The 21,307-nt window shown below is 36.6% G+C and overlaps 1 protein-coding gene across 3 annotated transcripts in view; it reads left to right on the top strand.

Moving 5' to 3' along the window:
* Positions 1-21,307, top strand: part of GPC5 (glypican 5) — a 791,319-nt gene that overhangs the window by 453,062 nt on the left and 316,950 nt on the right. The gene's annotated exons all lie outside the window — the stretch shown is intronic.

Raw genomic sequence — 21,307 nt, 5'->3', positions numbered from 1 at the left:
ATGCCTGGTATCATCAAAATTGCATTTCTGCATTTTGCTTTTTTTTTTTTTTTAATTTTTTCACATTTTCTGCATTTTGCATTGCAAAATTCAGTACTAATAGATAAGAAGTCAAGGTTGGTGTCAATCCCTGAATTTATCTATATTTACTGAATTTGAGTGTACTCCAAGTTTCCAAGCTTAGGTGAGAACCCCAGGTCCTTCTTGACTTGACAGTGAAAAGGCAACTTAGAAATGTGGCCATAGAGAAGCTGTAGTGTATGCTTGCCCAATTCTGATTTGAACAACTGGAGAAATGGAACTCTGAACATCTTGGGGCATGCGTTAACAGGTCAGTTTGGATTCAGCCTACGATGCTGTTGCACTGATACTTAGTCTATACATTTTCAAGCCCTGTTATAGCTTGTCTAGATGAGATTTTAAGAGATCTGCAAAAAGATTAGGACACTTACTTACTTCCTGAGAGTGCCTTTGAAGTTTTGACTTTGAAAAAAAGTTAGAGATGAAATATTTAAAAACAGATGTTCCTTGGAATACTGGATATATTATATCTATTTGATAATGACACTCTATGGTATGGAAAGACTGTAAAATAATCTTAGAATATGACTAGGGCTATTAAGCAAGTACTAAATGATGAAAGAATTGTGAGAATAGTACATTTTCTTTCACCCTTTTTTACTCCATTACAATTTTCTTCATATTGATATATTTAGTGTAATCTTTTCAAAATGTCAAAAATATAATTAGCCTTCATATTCTCTTTATACTACATGTATTATAAATCTCTAGAATTATAAGCTATGTATTAGGCACACTGAAGTTTGCATGTAACATTGTTTCATTTGAACCTTTTCTAAGATATTACTTAACAAATGTGAGTCCATACTGTTCAGTCTTATGACTTGTGCATATATCTTGAGTTACTAGTACCTTCAATGAGTTGTGATTTTATGGATTTATGCTGGCATGCATTTAACATTTGGAATGCACCTTAAAAGGTGTCTTGAATGTATACTAGAAAGTCCTAGACAACACTACTTTGTTCTGGGATATCACACATGCTTACTGACATGGACATCATGTCCAATAGAACTGTTAAAACATTCCAATTATTAAGAATTTTGTTACAATATGCATCAGGAAAATATTTTTCTTCAGAAATCACTTAAGTGATTTAATATAAATGACACAACTTGAACAATACTTCTTTTGCATCACTATGATATATGAGTAGGACTTTAGGAATTCAAAGTGAAAGTGAAAAAAAGTAAACCAAATACATTTTAGTAAGCAAACAAAATTATCTTCTCAAGATTTATGATTCTACATAACTAGTGTGGTGGGTTGACCCTGGATGGGGGCCAGGTGCCCACCAGAGCTGCTCTGTCACTCCCCTCCTTCACTAGACAGGGGAGAAAAGGTATAACGAAAGGCTTGTGGATCGAGATAAGGACAGGGAGAGATCATTCACTAATTATCGTCACGAGCAAAACAGACTGAAATTACAGAGGAAATTCATCTTATTTATTACTAAGCAAAACAGAGTAGAGGAATGAGAAATAAAATCAAATCTTAAAACACCTCCCCCTACTCCTCCCATCTTCCCGGGCTCAACTTCACTCCCAGTTTCAACCTCCGCCCCCCCCAGCGGCACAGGGGGACGGGGAGTGGGGGTTACGGTCATTCATCACACGGTGTTTCTGCCGCTTCTTCATCCTCAGGGGGAGGACTCCTCTCATTGTTCCCCTGCTCCAGCGTGGGGTCCCTCTCACGGGAGACAGTCCTTCATGACCTCCAACGTGAGTCTCTCCCACGGGCTACAGTCCTTCACCAACTGCCCCAGCATGGGTATCTTCCACGGGGTGCAGATCTTCAGGAGAAAACTGCTCCAGCGTGGGGTCCCCCACGGGGTCACAAGTCCTGCCAGCAAACCTGCTCTGGCATGGGCTCCTCTCTCCATGGATCCACAGGTCCTGCCAGGAGCTTGCTCCAGCGCGGGCTTCCCATGGGCCACAGCCTCCTTCAGGTGCCTCCACTTGCTCTGGCGTGGGGTCCTCCATGGGCTGCAGGTGGAATCTCTACACCCCCTCATTCTCCCTCCATGGGCTGCAGGGGTACAGCCTGCTTCACCATGGTCTTCTCCATGGGCTGCAGGGGGATCTCTGCTCCGGCGCCTGGAGCACCTCCTCCCCCTCCTTCTGCACTGACCTGGGTGTCTGCAGAGTTTCTTACATCTTCTCACTCCTCTCTCTGGCTCCAAAAGCGCTCACTAACTGTTTTTCTCATTCTTAAATATGTTATCACAGAGGTGCCGATTGGCTCGGCCTTGGCCAGCAGCGGGTCTGTCTTGGAGCCGGCTGGCATTGGCTCTGTCAGACACAGGGGAAGCTTCTAGCAACTTCTCACAGAAGCCACCCCTGTAGCCCCCCTGCTACCAAAACCTTGCCACGCAAACCCAACACACTAGAATTAAAATTTAAAAGATAAACATCATCATGATTTAAGCTGGTGAAATTTTCTTAGATTCAGGTGACTGGTATAAATTTCAAGCTAAATCAGGTCCTGAACTCCTTGTTTTTAAACTAAATAGCTAGATTTACTCTGATGCTATTGTTTACTGATCTTTAAAAGCATGGTAGAACTGCAGCTAAACCTGAAAGTTGACTACAGTATGTTTGATCCTCAATGTTAGCTTTCTAGTTCTAGTGGGGTTTTGTGCATCCTTTTTTTTTTTTTAGTTGCATACAAATGGTCAGAAATGTCTGAGTACTCTTCTGTATTTAGATATGGTTCGTATTTTATCATATATGTCATGGAAGACCACGAAAACTTGTTGCATAGAAACTTATATTCGCAGTCCTAAGTACACTGATAGAAAAAAAAAAAAAACACAACCACACTTACAGAGCAAACAAGATCAAAAAGTTAGATTTGTTCAAATACAACCCTTCATAAGCTTCTGATCTGCAAACACTTGTAATCTTCCTCAGAAGTCAAGCTCAAGAATTGCTGTACATCTGCACATTTTTACTTCGTTTCTTCTGATATATAACAGATCATTGTTCAGCTTTTCCACTGTTACATGCTGCTTCTATGCATTATAAAACACTAGCTTATCAGTGTAACATGACCACATTTTTAAACTGAAAAATAAACCTCAACTGCAGTAGAACTGGACAGGTAGAGACACAATGGACTGAGTTTGCCAGTGCCCACATAGCAACTTATGAATCATAACAGAAGAAAAATTACGCACGTTAAAAATATCAATGGCCTAGTATTTCATTGTTGTTAACTTTCATTTGGTGAAAACCAGTATGAAAACCATAAAGACAGAAGACAGAAGTAAGGTTTGGCAAAGAAAACATAAATGTGGGTCATACTCCTCTTTCTCTATAGTACAAAGACTTAGTTTTCCATCTATTTTGATAAATTGGTGACAGTAGACATGTAAAAGACATGAATGACACCAGGATTGAACTGAAGCACCAAATAGTCTGAATGTGTGAGTATGAAATCAACTTTTAGTGTTACAGTTTTAAACACATACTCCTGTTACAGTCATTTTGTTACAGTCTTGTCTAGGAAGAACTTTTAAGTAAAAAGTAAAGTAAAAAAGTTAACTTAAAAGCTCTCAAGAAGTTTTAATAAAGTCCAGAAACAAGATACTTACTTTCTTGTGATAGATAAGTGTTCTTATAGGACTTTATAACACATTTATGAAGCTCAAAAAAGAATTATGACTTATACAACAACTTATTTCATAAGTATTTTTTTTCAATGTGTCATATTAAAATAGGTGAAAAAAGATACTTTATGGAGTTTAGTAACATACACACTTTAACTGTATGCACATAAGTAAATCAATTTACCTTATACTCTTTTGATACACGGAGACATACAGATAATATTTTTTCTGCACCAAAGAAACTTTTCTCAGTCTTTTTCTTCTGGACAACTTTGCTTTCTCTCATAATCAGCCAGGAAAGAAAAGAGGATTACTAACTACTCTGTATTATAAAAAAGTCTGGAGGTCCTAGCCAAAGCCCGGGCTCCTTTTTGTTAGCTGTTCCAGATATTTTCACCAAGGAAATGATCTTGTCCGCAACAAATTCACAATATAAATAAGCTGATAAAATATGATACCAAAGTAGCCCTTTTAAGTGCATTGTTTTGTATAAAAATAGGAAGTGTGGAGAGACATCCACTTTTTCTGAGGCCATGTCATTGCTTTCTGAACATACATATGATTCTCAGACCTGAAAGGAACAGCGGAGAACGGAGAAGATACGTTTCTGCCAAGATAAACCTCTAGCAATTTTATGTGAACACATAGCCTCTGAAGTCAAAGATGACTTATTTCTACACTCAGTATTACAGATGTAAGAATTGTTTTCACTTAGTGTTGGAGACTGACAAATGTGTGGTGACAGGCTTTAGGCTTTGGAAGGCCAATGAAGGGATTTGGTATTTATGACTCAGAAGTGCTAGCTCTAGTATTACACTAGTGCTTAAATTATGTTGTATTTTGAAAAATTCTGGTTTTCATATCAGTTAATCCTTACATTACACTCAGTGTTTCAAAGCCCTACAATTGTGCTGACTGCTTCGCTCTTCATAAGTACTTTTAAAATATAGCAAATTGGTGCAGTTATTTGAAGGAATGGTACTAGAAAGGATAGTGTACTTTAAATGTATAAAATAAACAGTAGTATAAAGTCTTGACACTTCATTTGCTAGTTTTATTCTACTCTAACCCAGGAGCTCCCACAGGACTATTTCATGCGTCACAATGAATTACCTCCTCAAAAACCCCTACAGAATGCAAGAGGTAATAACAACAAATACTTATCACATATATATTGATTTGAATCTGTTGTCAAATAGCTCTATGAGGAAGGGCTAATCCTGATATCACTCCTCTGAGGTACTCAATACCATCTATCAAAATTCTCATAAGACTTTTAACAAGACCACTAATTTTCTGAAATGTGCTCTACCACTGCTTTGTTTTTCTTGTCTCATTTTAACATGCAACACACGTGTTTCTTTACTACAGCCAGAGATCTCCTAGTTCAGGGTTTATATAAGTAGAAATACCAAGGGTGTCTTTGTGCTTAAGGTATATACAAGCAAACTTTGTCTCTCACTTGTTTGATTTTTCTCTCACCTGATATCCAACCTATCTGAGGAAAAAAGTTTCTGAAATGTTTTATTTCTAGGACTCCTTAATCTGTAGATTATTATTTTCTTGTTCAGGCTACACAATAGAGGGAAATAACTTCGAAAAAGCTTTATGTTGTGATGTCCATATAAAAAGAAGGTACTATGATTCAAATAAACCAGTTTGTGTCTCTTATCTGATGTTATACTGCATTCTCAAGTCTCAAACATCCTTTCTCCTCTTTCTGCTCCTTCACCCACTTCAGTATAGTTGTTTTTTTCTCTTTTTTTTTTTTTTTAAAATCTGATTCTGATGACATCTTCTGTGACCAAAGCTACTTAAAGCTAACACCTGTGTGAAACTTCATTTAGCCTCGCTAATTCAAGGACAGCAAATGCCACGAACTGCTATACCTGGAAATGTGCAAATTTTGTAGAGGCTTTTCCATCTTGCTTCTCACCACTGCCAGGCCTATCCAGGGCAGGGCACGGTCTTTTCCTAAATTAGAATAACAAGAGTAATATAAATTCAGTAATACCAATTCATCTGAATAGGTGGGATTGGAAGAAAGGGCTATGGCAACAGGGATCATGCTATTGCTCATTTGTACAGATGTTTCTCTTGGTTGGCTCATCAGCCATTCCCACTCTAAATGTGCTGGAATGGAACAGTTACTGTTCACTGAAAAAAATAACTAGTCTGAATACAAATCTTAGCTACATCTTAACATATGATTTCACTGAGGTAATGTTCATTCAAAGTACTCAATTGGGACACAAGAAGAGGAAAAGACTGTTTTAGGCAACAAAGGCAAATGTGACAAAACGACTGCATTTATCTCGAACTGTGTTTATTATAAAAATCCATCTGCTATTAGGCACATAGGACTTAAATGAATCATTGCAAGAGTAGATTGAGATACATTCACTGAAGGATTTTAATATGAAGAATGAGGATTCACAATCTGAAGTGGAAGTGATATGCAACCACACAGACTGTCAAATGCTAAATGAAGAGCCCCTGGATTACTCTTAAACATCTTAAAAAAAATCATACCATTTAAACTTAAACCAGCCTTAATCTCTATTTTAACTCATCAGAAAGCAAACTTAAAAATATATGTATACAAATAAAATAGATTAAACATTCTAATGAATAATAATCCATTTAATGACCTGATATTCCCCCAAAGTATTTTTTTAGGGTTTTGTATTTGAAAAGTTCAGGCTGGATCTGCTGTTTTACTTCAAAATATTTCAATGCTTCCACCACAGTTATTTAACAATAAGGTTGTTATTGACCAGTGTCTTTGAGTACACTTTGTCCCAGTGTAGTGGAAGGCCACTATCTTTGTCTCACAAAGTAAATCAGATTAAAGTAACAGAAATATGATCCAAAACTAGAGTCTTGCACATTTCATAGCCCTTTTCCTTAAACATTTATTGTTTAATTAAAGAAAGAAGACAAAGACTAATAAGTAGACAACTCTGAAAGTTATACTTTCAGACTTATAAATTGTCAACATGGTATCAGGTAACACAGTTAATCTGTTCCTACGTGCACTGGGAAATCTCTTCTGCTATTTCTACACCATTCACCATTCTTGGCTCCAAAAGTAAAGCATTGGGGTCCAAACCATGGTGGAAGTGAAGTGAAGGGCTTCTCATTAGATTTCTGATATCTGTAACTGTCTCAGGATTCAAAGACTTAAGAAGACTGCTGGAATGTGCCAGATAGTGAAAGCAATAAAATCTCAGTTATGATGTTTGCCATCTGTTATAATGTTTTAAACTCTTATCTGCATTATGTATTACCTCAGTAACGGAAGAGATCCCTTATATCTGACTAGGATTTCAGGGTTTATTTTGTTTACACACAACAATATTCTTCCTAATCCCCCATTGTTAATGTGAAGTCTTCTTCTTCAGGTGTCTTTGGAAGAACTACATGAATTCACTGTTTATATGTTCACTCAGTTTAGAACGTCTCAGTTCTATTAAAAATGAATAATAATAAAAAAAGTCCTTTCTGTGAACCCCAGACTTAGTTTAAATATTGCACTAACTTTTAATACTTGCTTTTATACACAGATTTTATATTCTGTTTTGTGGAATGGATTAACCATTTCTTGCTTACCTGGAAGAACTGATATTTAATGGTGGTGTTGGATGTATTTTAGTGGAATCAAATGGAGGCTTTTTTAACTGTACTAAATTCTCCAAAAATAGACTGTGTATATTCCCTGTCTCATAGTTCTGTCTGTAGCTGGTGGTTTGTCTTTCAGATAACACGTCTGAAAGATAATTGTGGAGGAAGAGCCGGAAATGAAGGATGTTACAGAACAATCCACCCAATTTTAAAATGTAAGAAGAGAGTGCCTTGCCCCACTGTAGCACCCGCTGTGACTTTTGCCCTAATTCAAGGCAAAAACATGCTTTCACACAGAAGGTGTTTTTACCACCCCCGTGTTTCATAGGAGTACCATTCAGAATTAATTTTATAGTCTGCAGCAGGGAACTTGATGTATTAGTCACTGTCAGGTCTGTTTGAGCAAGGACTGTATCTGTAATTGGCTTTCTGGTCCTCTGTGATTGCTTCTGTACTTTTTGCACTAAAATTAGGTGAAACAAGCAGCTCAAAAGTATCTACATATCTGGAAGACTGTTCAGAAAAAAATTGGGTTATTTTCCCCTCTCTGTCCAAGAAAACAGCTTGAAGGATACCCCTGCTGGTAAGAAGGAAAGGTTAAAAGGAAGTGAATGAATCTACGGAGATGAGTGAGCTTTCCTTCCTGCCCTGTTAATTGCAGGCCCAGTGTTCTCCAGGCTGATAAATTACCCTTTTATTACTCCAACAGCACATAAAGTGACTACCTCCTCCAGGATGCCAACTTTAGTCCTATGTAAGCCAACTAGTTTAAAGGTGGTTCAGGTGATACACAACCTGCATCATACCTTGACCGTACAGTACCATACTCTGTATTTCTCTGATTATTCCAAAAAGGAGCTCCTGAAGAGCTGTAATCTTCACAGCAGAATCCAGATCAGAAAAGGACATACCAGAGTATATCCTTTGTGCTCAAGTTCAGGAGGCATACAGCAGGAGGCAGGAGGGGTTTTTTTTGAAAGTTGCTAAAAACTGAGAAGCAGAATTTATTCAACAGGCAAGTGCTGTACACTAACATTTTTGTAAGAGTGGCACTAGCTACTTTCCTTCTACCGCTGTGGAAATATGAAAACATTTAGGCCATTCTCTTTCCAGATAATTAGCTGTAACATCTCTTATCTTATTTATTTTCCTCAGGAAATATAAAAGAATGAATGAGAAAGCAATATACATTGATAATTTGCTGGAAAATTTGTTTCTTTACTGGTAACTGTGAATATTTATACATTGGTTCAAATAAATAATACATGCAGTAAAAGGCTCCAATTTTCTGGTAACTTCGGAACTAGTTGTATTATTATAAGGTAATTCCCATAAAAATATAACCTCATGTTATTAATGCAGGTCATTTGTAATAATTACACTGCTCTGATCTGCTGTGTTTTAGACCAGTGGCTACGCTTGTTAAATGTTTTTTGATCACTTAAAACCTTTGAAGAGCAATTGTGCCTCTTTGTGTTTGTGGTAGCCTCTTTCATAACAATCTTCCTGTTGAGCGTTACATGTTAATACCAGGCAATGCACTGTTGAAAAGTACAAAATTTTATATTAGCTGACATTATCTCTGCCTCTGTATGAATTCCCTCAGAAAATTTTATTTAAACCTTCCCTTTGTTTGTTTTTGAATTAATGATCCAACCTGACAGTACAGCTTTAATCCATTACTCAGGTTAAAATCATCACTCAGGAAGTACAAATGTTGACTCCTGACAAAAGATTGTGTTCAAGAGAGAGAGTTGATACTCTTTAAATAGGAAACAACTAAAAATTGAAATGTCATCATTTGTTTTTTCCAATGCATAATATGAATATGCAAGTCATATCTTTTTGCAAAATAAGATACAAGGAAGTTGTCTTGTAACTTTTCTCAGTTTTTACATGGCATTTCAAATGGAATTGCTTTGTTTTTTCTCTCACTGCTTCATGTCATTATACATCCGGCAAATTTACCTGTGCAAATTTCATAGGCTGCTGAAAGTCTATGCCTAGGAGTCCACAAGTGATTTTTTTTGGTGGAAATCATTGGAACTTATGTACCACTGTGACATTGTTTACTGCTTCAATAACTTATGTCATTATGTATTTCTTTGCCAACACTTGATCACACATACAGAAAAATCTCTGAACTTCATATATGTTGATAATATGTATCTTCTTGCTGAAAGAAAATACTGATTTATTGAAATGTAAATTTTCCCCAGGAATGTACTGATTACAATAAATCTTTCTCTTCAAAAGATTTTCAGTTCCCCAAAAGCCAAGGGAAAGACAGAAGAGCTCAGATTATCACAGTCTTCCTGTGAGAAGGAAGAGTGGGATACCCCTAGAATCCCAATTAATATTAGCCTATAAGAACATTATCGATACGTTATGTGATGTCATCAAAGTTGTGTGATTTACTAATCCAACCCCCTCAAATGAGCCAGTGGAAAATTGGTTAAGGTTAGTCCTTCAAAAAGCAGCAGAATATGCCCAAGTATGTTAACTCCTATCTTTACTCATTATAAGTCTGTCTCTCTCTGGTCCAAAGACTTTTTAGTTAATTGGATAGAGTAGGAAAAACTAGAGGGAGATTATAATCAGGCTAAGTCTTCAAAGCTGTAGTTAAAGTCATTCAGCTAGCATATGGGGGAAAACAGAACAACCACTTCACTACTGTCTCACCTAAATTTAGGTCTTGTCCTAAAAAAAAAAAAGAAAAATGTTTATATTTCACCCCATTAAAAGATAAGAACTTTGAAAATTTCATCAAAGGAAAAGAAAATATTGTGTACAACTCTTAAAAGAAAGGAGCGTGCCTTTATGCATTTTTTTCATATAAAACATTAGAATTCTTTATCTACTCTAGATTAAGTTACATCATAGCATTTATTTTTGCATGTGCATCTGAGTTACACAAAAACAAGACAAAATATACTGCTTGTTTATGAAAAATCTGGCTAATTGGAAAGTAATAAGGCTAATAGACTAATGTTACATTTTAAATGAGTTATGATAAAATTCTTTCTGAAGTCAGTGGGCATCATTTCACTGACTTCATAGGAGCTTGTATTTTCCAGAGAGACTACAAAATGACGCTAGTAGGAGTTACAAAGTTCTAATTATTTTTAAGAGGAATTACCTTATAACAATACCACTAATTCTGAAGTCAGCAGAAAATTGGAGCCTTTCACTGCATATATTATTTCATTGAACTAATTTCTAACATTATCATTATATTTCTAATTATTCATTGATTATATTTCAATAAATCAATATTCCTTATAATTTTAATGTGTTATTTGAAATGTGTTTTATAATAATAACATATTTGAGATCTGCAAAGAAGATTTTTTTTTCATAACTCTTGAGGTGATCACTGCATCCAAACCACCTTTACTGTTCTGTCAAGTTCTTCCATGAATGCATTGGATGAGGATTTACATTGCTTTGCTTTACACAAAATAGAAATGAACATGAGCTTTCCCACAAAAATATGTTCTTTTCAAGCGATTGTGTTTAAATCAATCCCTTTCTCTAAGTGGTGAGGTCTAGTCCTCAAAAAAACTAGTCGGCCTCATGTGTAATTTTATATTATTACTAAGAGATTTTTCTTTAACTCATAATTTTGAATTTTACCTTTAAATTCTGCCATGAGTGAATTGATCTTTAAAATCTTGTTCATGTTTTGGACAGGCTGGGATTGGAGACAAAATTAGCAAAGATCTGAATAGTTGAGAATTTGGCTTACACTCTATTTTTACTCCATATTTTATTATAATTTTGGGGGGGCGGGGGTGGGGGGGGCGAAGAGCAGCATCCCGTGGTTGATATCATATTTCTCATACTGCCTGTGGTACCTTTTTTTTGCCACTTTAGATGACTCTTATTCTTCCACTGTGTTTCTACTTTACTGACATAAAGCCTAAAAGAAAATGTTTAAAATAACCCCCAAAACCAAGAAGGGGTTCTTTTTAGTAGAAATTGACTCTTACTACTTTGAGGGACAGAAAATAAAAAACTAAGCCCTATGCAGTTTGAAAGGATTATCATATTCTAGTAACAATTCCCTAAAATTATCAGGTTAGCTACTTTAATATTACAGTAACCCTCCTACAATTTCACCACCCTAAATCAAAATGTGAATGTTGGAAGACAGCTATACACTACTGTTCATTTCTTTATTTTCCTCAGAATATAATCTTACTTTAATAACAATAGTTACAGGGACAGGATTTTTCTTCATGTTAGCTGTTCATAATGTAAACATCTGTGCTTGAACTAATAAATTTAGGTTCCTTTTATAGTCACTGGAAACAAAAAAACATGTGCCATTGGAAATAAAAATGTGAGGGCACATTTCATTAGGTATATATTAAGCACCTCTGTTCGGATGAGAATAATTGTGCCCTACAATCCTTATTTCTCTCAACTGATTGTAAAAGGACTCAAGCTTCAGTAGCTCAAGTACAGATATCTAAAGTTAGTTTGAGTAACTTCCATAAGTTAGGTTTTTTGCTTTTACTCTGGTTTTTATTTAATTTTGCTTATTTTTAAGTAAAAGTTAAATATTTTTCAATGTACTTTACAGTTTTATTTTCAAGATCACTGATGATTTTTTACAATGTAAAATAGAAGGGCTGCTTGCAAATACAGACAATAAGGCCTGCAAAATGGAATTCACATTGTCTGAAAAGCCTCATTTGCTAGGAGAATAAATCATTCCTTTTTTCCATCATCTATAACGGAGAAAGTGATTACTGGTGCAAAAGGATGTGGGAATGGCTGTGAATCCCATGGTGTGTCTGGTTATCAAACTGTCTGGGTATCTGTTTCATCTATTTCTCTTTTTAGATTTGGAACACAGAAAAATAAATGTTAAAACTACAACAACCCAAAACTTTTATAACCATTAAATTAAACCCAAATGATTTCACTGAATTAAAAAGGATCTATAAAACACTTTTTTAACCTGCTTATGAAAGAATCTGCTTCTTTTTCAGAACAGTGAATCATATCAGACCTTTATCTTTCAATCTATTTTTTAAACAGATTGTAACCATGATAAATGTCATACTTCTATATACTCAAAGGTAGTCTATAATCAAAGTTAGTTCCTCTGCCTGTCATGTGTCTCCAGTCTTTATTATATTATTTAAATAAATCAAAGTGCGTGATCTCCTGAGAGTTCCCTTCGCAACCTGTACAGACACTTAAAATAGGTTAATTTCATATTTGCGTCTTAATGATTATAACTGCAATGCTCTAAATCATCTGCTTCTTGGTAATTCATATTCAGACCATTTTTTAACTTTTAAATAAAAGAGAATCAATTATTTTCTGTTTGTTACAGAAACTTAGCACTATTTTTTCCCCCAGAAATAATCTATATGGGAGATGTGACTATGCAAGCTCTAATTCTTAAAATCTGCAAAATGTGTATGAAATTTAAAAAATCAGCAAAAGTTTCCCAGAGAAGGGTGAATCTATTCTAAAATACTCAGTTATGATCTATATTCTATGAAGCAATGTACATGCAAGGCAGCAACTGAGTTTCATTTTTGTTCTGTTCTTCTAAAGGGAAGTGGTTAGACAACTGTATAATTCCAATATGCCCTATGAATGTGATGCCTCTTTTCTAGAATTAGTCTGCTAATAGGCACAATCACCAGTTTTTCATTTTCTACAAAGAACTGGATGGAAAAGATAGTGCAAGGGAAAAAGAATTCTTTGTGTCCTGATCCTCTTGGAAGGATTCCCCTCTAGATGAGACACTTAATAGTAGGTGGGACTCAGTTGTCTAGACATGCTGTCACTTTAGCTGATAATTTCAGGAGTCTGTTTCTGTATGTGCTCACTAGTTTCTTTTGACTGTATGAACTGTATTTCAAGTGACTATAGCAGGAGCTAGCTCACATTAAACCTTGTATTGTAGATACCTACATTCAGATAAGTGAATCTGGGGATAAATTCCACTCTTTGTGGTTTCAAAGATTGGCTAACTAGCACAATTCTCTGCCAGATGTTGGCCAGTAGCAGTGAGAATAGACATGCTAAACATGAGTCCTTTTTTTTACTTGGATCCCCATTAAGCAGATTCTGCTCAGGGCCAGTAGACATGCTTAAGGAAGGGAAAATCTCCTGCTTCACTGTAATTTACTCAGTTGCAGAAACAGAGGGTTACGCCACAGCTGAATAGACACAGATTTCATCACAGGCATCCTTTGTGGCATCATATAGTAACTAATATTTTTAATGTCAATTTCCTTAGGTTTCTGAAACATGGATCTTTTCTCTCATTTGGCTTCCTTTCTTGAGTATATGTTGCATGCAGTCATCCCCAGATTGCTTTTGCAACACAAGATTAAATTAAGGGGCCACTGAGTAGCTAGTATATTTCTTATTCAGATATATGATTAGGGCTTGTTATGAACATTGTAAGCATGGACAGCTCATATGGAAACGTGTGCCAGGTAGGGCATGAACCCTTTGTTTTTATTTTATTATCAACAATGCCCTAAGCATTAGGGACATGAGTCAATCAATGCCATTTTAATTCAAAGTCAAAAGGTCTCTGAGACCCAACCCGAAGGAGCAAAGATGTAGCCTTCACAAAAGGTGGTAGACTGAAATAAAAAGACTAAGAATAGGAAACTAGTCCAGAAGAAAGGAATTTTTGAGGAAAAAGTCTGATTGAGATGTCTGAATGAGAACAAGTTTGGATAGTGAAGGATGTATGAGAAATCGGCAGAAATGTCCTTGTTCACTACCTTTATTGTGTCTGTTCGACCATTTTTAATTTTTTTTTCAACATTTATAGGCTTAAATAGAAATGCTGACGTGTTTAAGACTACAGATCCAAGACCAAAGAGTGGATCCTGTGACCAGGTTTAGGATGCAAGAAACACATTTTGGGACACTTGCACAGGTGATATTGATATAGATAGCATAACACCCTTTAAGAGAGTCTTATGGATTGCAACAGTGACCTTTGGAAAATATGTCAGTTGTTAGACAGACCGGAGACAGCTGGCTGTTAAAAAATAGTATTTCTGAAATACCAGAGAGCAAAATCAGAACATGACTGTTGTTCCTAAAGGAAGAAATTACATATCAGCTAAATAGCTGCAAAATAATCACTTAGTTCATATCATGTTGATACTTTACATAGATAAATTCAGTCATTAGCAAAAAAACCCAAGGAACTATTAATTAAAGTGAATGTTTCCTAATCAAATTGTTTAGCAAAAGCTAGTTATAGACCAAAATATTGATCATACATTGTGACTTGCAGAAGTACTTGAGATTTATTAAAACATTTATTGTTTGTTAAATGTTGGCTAGTTAAAAGTGCACATCAGGGATTTTATATTCGATAATTAAATGTAGGTACTCATATATTTAAATGAAGCTAATAAGGAACTTGAATAGGTTTCCAGTTTACAATGTGTTAATCTCTGATAGTTCCAAGACTTAGAAACGTAAGACACTTTGACACACCTTAAATATAGGCAAACTAAGAGCACTGGCTATTTGCAAATTGGTTTAGCTGAGAAGGTGGCCGCTGCCCACCTTGCCCGTCCTCTTGAGCTGTATCTCCTCTAGCTAGTATAATTGAACTACACTGTAACTGTTTGAGGCAAACTTCTTCTATATGTTAATATAGGTGTGATGGGCTAACTTAGTTGGTTGCCAGATACCCACACAGCTGCTGCTCTCTCACTTCCTCTCCCTGACAAATGATAAAAAAAAAATGATAAGATGAAAAATTTCATGTGTCAAGATAAATCTTTATATTAAAGATAAATAACTTATCAGTTACCATCATGAGAGAAAGAAGACTCAACTCAGGGAGAATTAATATAATTTCTTGCCAATTAAAATAGAGCAGGATGGTGAGAAACAAACACAAAACTGAAAACACCTTCCCCCTATCACCCACCCTTTTTCACTCAACTTCACTGCTTCATCCCCAGAGCCTCTACCTCCTCCTGACACAGCAGTGACAGGGAAGGAGCATTGCAGTCAGTTCATAACAGCTCCTCTCTGCTGCTCCTTCCTGCTCTCATTTTCTTCTGTGCTCCAGTGTGGGTCCTCTCCATGGACTGCAGTCCTTCAGGAAAAAACTGCTCCAGCATGGGTCCCCTCCACAGGCTGTAGCTTCCTTCAGGGCACATCCACTTGCTCCAGCATGCTGCAGCTCCACCGGCTGCAGTGTGGTTATCAGCTCCAGTATGGTGCTCTGCATGGGCTGCAGGGGGGTTTCTGCTCTGGTGCCTAGAGAACCTCCTCCCTCTCCCACTTTGGTGTTCACAGGGTTCTTTCTCCTCCGCCCCTTCACACTGTCAGGCAGCATTTTACCCTTCCTTAAACACATTTTTCCTGAAGTACCACCATCTTGACTGATGGGGCTCAACTGTGTCCAGTGGTGGGTCCACTGGATTCGGCTGGAGCTACTTGTGTAGTAGGCCGGCAGCCCTGGCCTCTCCTCACAGAGGCTGCCCCTGCAGTCCCCGCTGTCAGCGCCTGGGCACGTAAACCCGGTGCAATAGCACACTGGGCACTGGTGTGTCAGGTACCACAGGGCACTCCTACGTCCTTATCACAGGGGAATCACTTTTGGGCCAAGTGTGCAGGTTGAGGAACTTCTCAGCTCAGCTTAATCACTTGCTGCTTAATCCAGCCCTGGTCATGAGCAACTGCTCTGGACAGCCCTGTGGGCTAAGCTGTGAGTCTGTTGCTGTACTCACACTACAGAAAGGGCAAAATTCGGAAGATTTGGCCTTTCAGATGGCAAAAACTGTTAGGTTTTTCACAGCTTTGTCTGCAGTAAGTTAACAAGTGTATTGCTCCATGAATTCTTATTTTAATTTGCTTTTAATTTGATCAGAGTTTTAAAAGTAAAAATCAGAACATTTTGCTTGTAGATCTGTTTATGTACAGTCAGGACTTCAGCTGCTCCCATTCCTATGCCAAATATTTTTGATAGATTCAAGACTAGCTCTTTTCGGACAGTCACCAATTACCAAAATCCCAGTAGCTTCACATTGTGAAAAATGGTCCTGTGATTGATACTGTTGTTAGCAGCTTCCACAGAAAAGGGAAAAATTCAATAGACGCTAGAAATAAATGGTGATTTCTCGTGACCTGTACTGAGCGACAGTGGCCCAGGACTGAGCTGCCAGCAATCGCACTTTAAGGCTCTCATCACTGGACTGAGGAAGTTGCTGCTTCTGCTTTTCGAGAGTAATTTCTTTGAATGAGCTGAGCAAGATGTGTGATGTATAATGTGATAGCATAGATCATAAAAAAAGGAAAAAATAATATATAATTAAAGACTGTGATAAAATCTGTGAACTCAGTAAGATTTTTTTATGAAGTTATAAAGTAGTTTTCTAGTAAAATATCAAATATAATATTCAGTTCATTAACAACTCTCATTATCACCAAATCCATAAACACTAATTTATTGTACTGTGCAGTAATTTCTACAAAATGTAAGTCATAAAATGTAAAAGAAAGTGTTTAGAGATATGGATTCAAAGAGAATAATCAGAGATATTTTTTTTTTCTCTTCTAGTCCGTCCTATCTATTGCCTTTTTTCCTCCCTTTTTATTACTCCTCCTTTTTCTAATTAAGTACCATTTGTCATCTTATGTCAACTGATACAGTTTAAGTCATTATTTAGGATACTAATAGCCCTAGAACCAGTTGCCTCACATATAAACTCTCATGCCCAAATGGATGCTTACTAGGGAACTAGATTTTAATTTATCATCATTCATTACTGCTTTGATTGGTGTGAACAGAATAATTGAAGAACAGCAGGTGCATTTTATTTCAGTTCTTTAAGCTTGTTTCTTAACTTACCCTTTTAATAGCTATGTTCTTTCACAGTGAGAAGGCAATTAATTCTTCTGTATGCCAGAAGATGCCACTGTAGTACTCACTGACAAATAGCAAAGGCTGATAGCAGAGGAGAAAGGTATGAATATTATCAGGTACAGCATCTGATTGATTGCTCCTGAGCAGGTATTTCTGTGAGTATCCTAAAAATGCAGGGTCTTAATTTGGTAGGAGTATGAGATTCTGTAATATTTTTTATTTTTACAAAATAAAAATATAACAAGAAATTTTAATCTTACAAAATAAAAAGAAAAGCATCTAGATATTGGGAATTAAAGGAAACTGTTATTTTATGGTATAATTTCATTAACTGACATCCTAGTACAGTATTTGCTAGCTTGGATATTTATGTGCTACAACACTGTAAGAAACATCAATATGAGTACATTTACTTTTTCCGAAGGGTTTTTCTAGAAAGGATCTCTCCACTGTTTAATATACTGTATAAATCACTTAAAAAAAAATAGTCTCCTTAGGTTACTATTTCATTTTCTTCTACATCCAGTTAATCGCAGAGAGGTTTGATATCATCTATCCTCTGCAGTGTCATGGCTTTTTTTTTTTTTTCCTTTCTTTTTTCTTTTTCTTTAAAAAATGCTGGTAGTGAGCAGTCCATCACTAGCTTTAGAACCTAGGCTTTTCCCCAGGCAATAAAGAAACAGGGCAGCCAAAAGAAAAAAAAAAGCTTCCCCAAAAGGTCTATCTAAAAAGATGCTTTATTTTATTTTATTTTATGAACAATTTGAACACTTTAGCTTGACAGCTATGCTACTTGCTGGTGACAGGAGAGAAGAGGGAGGAAGGTTACTGTGGAGCCCCACTGATGGTCAAAAAAGCTCAAATTGATAATCTATAACGAAATACAACAGGAGGAAGCTCTTCAAAAGGACTTCCTTTGAAGAAGCTCTCTATTAATTTATTGTTTGTCCTCAGAGATAGGGTGGTGCCTATATAAGAATGCAAGCAAATTTATTCTAAGTGTGCGTGCAGGTATGCTTCCCAGTGGGACACTGCAATTCACTGTCAAATGTGAGTGTCACCAAATAGATGACCAGAATGCATTCTTGAAATTTAGTCTGTGCTTAAATTCCAAAATGTGGGGAAAAAAAAATAATCACAAGCAATGTACAATGCAAATTCTATGCCATGTATTATCAGTAAAAAAAAAGTAAATCAGTTATTACATACAGACTTCATGTCTTGAGGTCAAGCAGGTTTATCAGCTAATGTTTAGAATTTATGATATCTCTGCCTGATTAGAAGCTGGCCCAACTTAACTCTGAGTCGGGTTGGGGGAAAGAGTAAAAGTTTTTCAGTCAGTCATAGCATCATAGAATATCTTGAATTGGAAAGGCCCCATGAGGACGATCGAGTCCAACTCCTGACTCCACACAAGGGAATCTAAAAGTTAAACCATATGTCTAAGTGCATGGTCCAAATGCTTCTTGAACCCCGACAGTCTTGAGGCCATGACCACTTCCCTGGGGAGCTTGTTCCAGTGTTTGAACACCCTCTCAGTGAAGAGCTTTTTCCTAATATCCAATGCGAACTTTCCCTGACACAGTTTTAAGGTATTCCCTTACGCCCTGTTGCTGGACACCAGAGAGGAGACATCAGCACCTCCCTCTCTGCTCCCCCTTCATGAGGAAATTGTAGACAGCAATGAGGTCTCTTGAGGCCTCCTCCTCAGTCTCCTCTTCTCTAAGTTGAACTAATCTAGTATTCTCATATCCTCAGCAGCTCCTCGTAAGTCATGCCCTCTAGTGCATTCACTATCTTTGTTGCCCTCCTTTGGGCACATTCTAATATTTTTATATCCTTCTTATATTCTGGAGCCCCAAACTGCACACAGTACTTGAGGTGAGGCTGCACCAAGGCTGAGTACAGTGGGACAGTCACCTCTTTAGACTGATTAGCTACACTACGCTTAATGCACCCTTTTGGCGGCCAGGACACATTGTGGACTCATTTTGAGCTTACCATCAACAAAAATTCCCAGATCCCAAATCTGGCATTTGTCCTTGTTAAATTTCATATGGTTGGTGATTGCCCAGCACTTTATCAGGATCTCTCTGTAAGGCTCTACCCTTGAGGGAATCAATGGCTCCTCCTAATTAAGCATCATCAGCAAACTTAGTGTGCACACAACTCCTGTGTCCAGGTCATTGATTAAAACATTGAAGAGCACTGGCCCTAAAATTGAGCCCTGGGGAACACCACTAGTGACTGGCCCCCAGCCTGATGTAACCCCATTTACTACAACTCTTTGAGCTTGACCCTTCAGCCATCATCTTGTGTGCACATCTAGCTGTATGCTGGACATTTTATCCACAAGGATACGGTGAGAGACAATATCAAAAGCTTTGCAAAAATCCCCAAAAAACCCATGTCCACTGCCTTCCCTTCATCCACTAGTCAAGTTTCCACATCCAGCACATCTATTCAGTGTGCTTAGTAGCTCTATTGTTAGAAATATCTTTCATCTCTTTAGCTGCAATAACAGAATTTGTCATCAGAATTGAGAAGTTACTGTGTGGAATAAAAGCCGTGGTTTTAAAAGTCACATTGAGCACTACCAGGTGGTGGGGAAATTGGGGATGCCTTTTACACCACTGAAATTTATGTTAGCTATCTTCGTGAAACTAGCTGATCACTCTGTCCTTTCTTTCAAATCAGTGAAGGAGTATGTAGGGAGGAACCAGAAAGTATATTTAGTCAAGTGACAGAATATTGAATAGAGATTGCTATGAGACATGACTGCAATTCACGTATTATCTGCCTATTATAATTTTGATTAAATATTCTTATATCAAATGTTTTTGCTAGAACAGTCAAATGACTTGAATACACTTATGAAATTGGTCTGATAATAGCAAATGATCTTCCATGATGGCAGTCCTATGGACTGAACCTTAGCCTTACTAGACTCACCATAAAAATGTTATACAGTAATTACACATTGAGACATTTTGTTTTGCTTACTATCATGGTAACTCTTTTTTCATTACTTCTCCATAGCATCTCATTTTTGCATCTTTTGCTTTTGTGAATACTAAGTACACACACCTAAAGCTAAAGCTATAAAATACACTTACATTGCTAAGTTATATTTATAGAATTAAAAGGCAAATTTATGGCTTAAATGCATCAGGAACAATTTTTTGATGTACAAAACTTCTTTGCATTTTGGCAAAGAAAATACAGTAAATAAATCTTGTAGCCCATCTGTTTCAAACATAGGGTCTTCTTACCAGTAAGTACGACAATTTTATCAAGAAAATAGGATTTATTCAAAATATATCTACCTTACATACAGCAAAAAATGTCTGTGAATAAAGGTATATTTAGAAATAAAAAAGAATCTCAAAAATTAATTTTGATGCTAGCAAACACCTAACACAATTTCTACCATAGCCCATGGGTTCCATGTTTACTGGTGTTCAGTGACCCATGCATTATTCAGAAGTGCCAAATATTAGGTACCTGTGAGTCAGAGTACTGTATGGTTGAGACATTTAGTATGCAATAGAGAATTTTGTGATGAGTCACAGGTAAGGCAAATGATATGGCCAGTGAATATTATGTCACTGTGCACATCAATTTTGCAATGATAAACTGCTATTTCTGCTTTTACTGCATTGATTTCATTGTTATGCTTATCTATAAAAAAGTGTAATGGATCCAAAATAGAGCCTCGATGAAGCCTTTAGTCACAGCTGTGCCCATTTCTCAGTTTTTTCTCGTTTTGGAAAACAGCACTAGTAAATATTGTGAGAAAATATTGAAAATAATTAAAATTAAACACTTTGATGGACCACTCCCAAATATTCCTTCTTATGAAATTGTCTACATTTCACTAATATTTTATTAAATTACAACAGAGATAAAAAGCAGAAAGAAAGAGAACATGCTTGTACTTTTAGTTCATTTTGCAGTTTGAGTGGGAGTGTTCTGTCTCAGATATTTTGATTTTGATAATTTTTACAGGTGATTGGGAAAAAAAGTCAAAACTGAGATTGAAAGTAGAACACCTGAGGACCCAAGTGTTGAGGTTAAGGTGGCTAAAATTAAGAAAAGAAAAAAAATTG

Source organism: Balearica regulorum, chromosome 1 (genome assembly GCF_011004875.1).
Source record: "Balearica regulorum gibbericeps isolate bBalReg1 chromosome 1, bBalReg1.pri, whole genome shotgun sequence".
Lineage (NCBI taxonomy): Eukaryota > Metazoa > Chordata > Aves > Gruiformes > Gruidae > Balearica > Balearica regulorum.
Note: the sequence above shows the minus strand (reverse complement) of the source record. Positions and strands in the feature narration are given on the sequence as shown.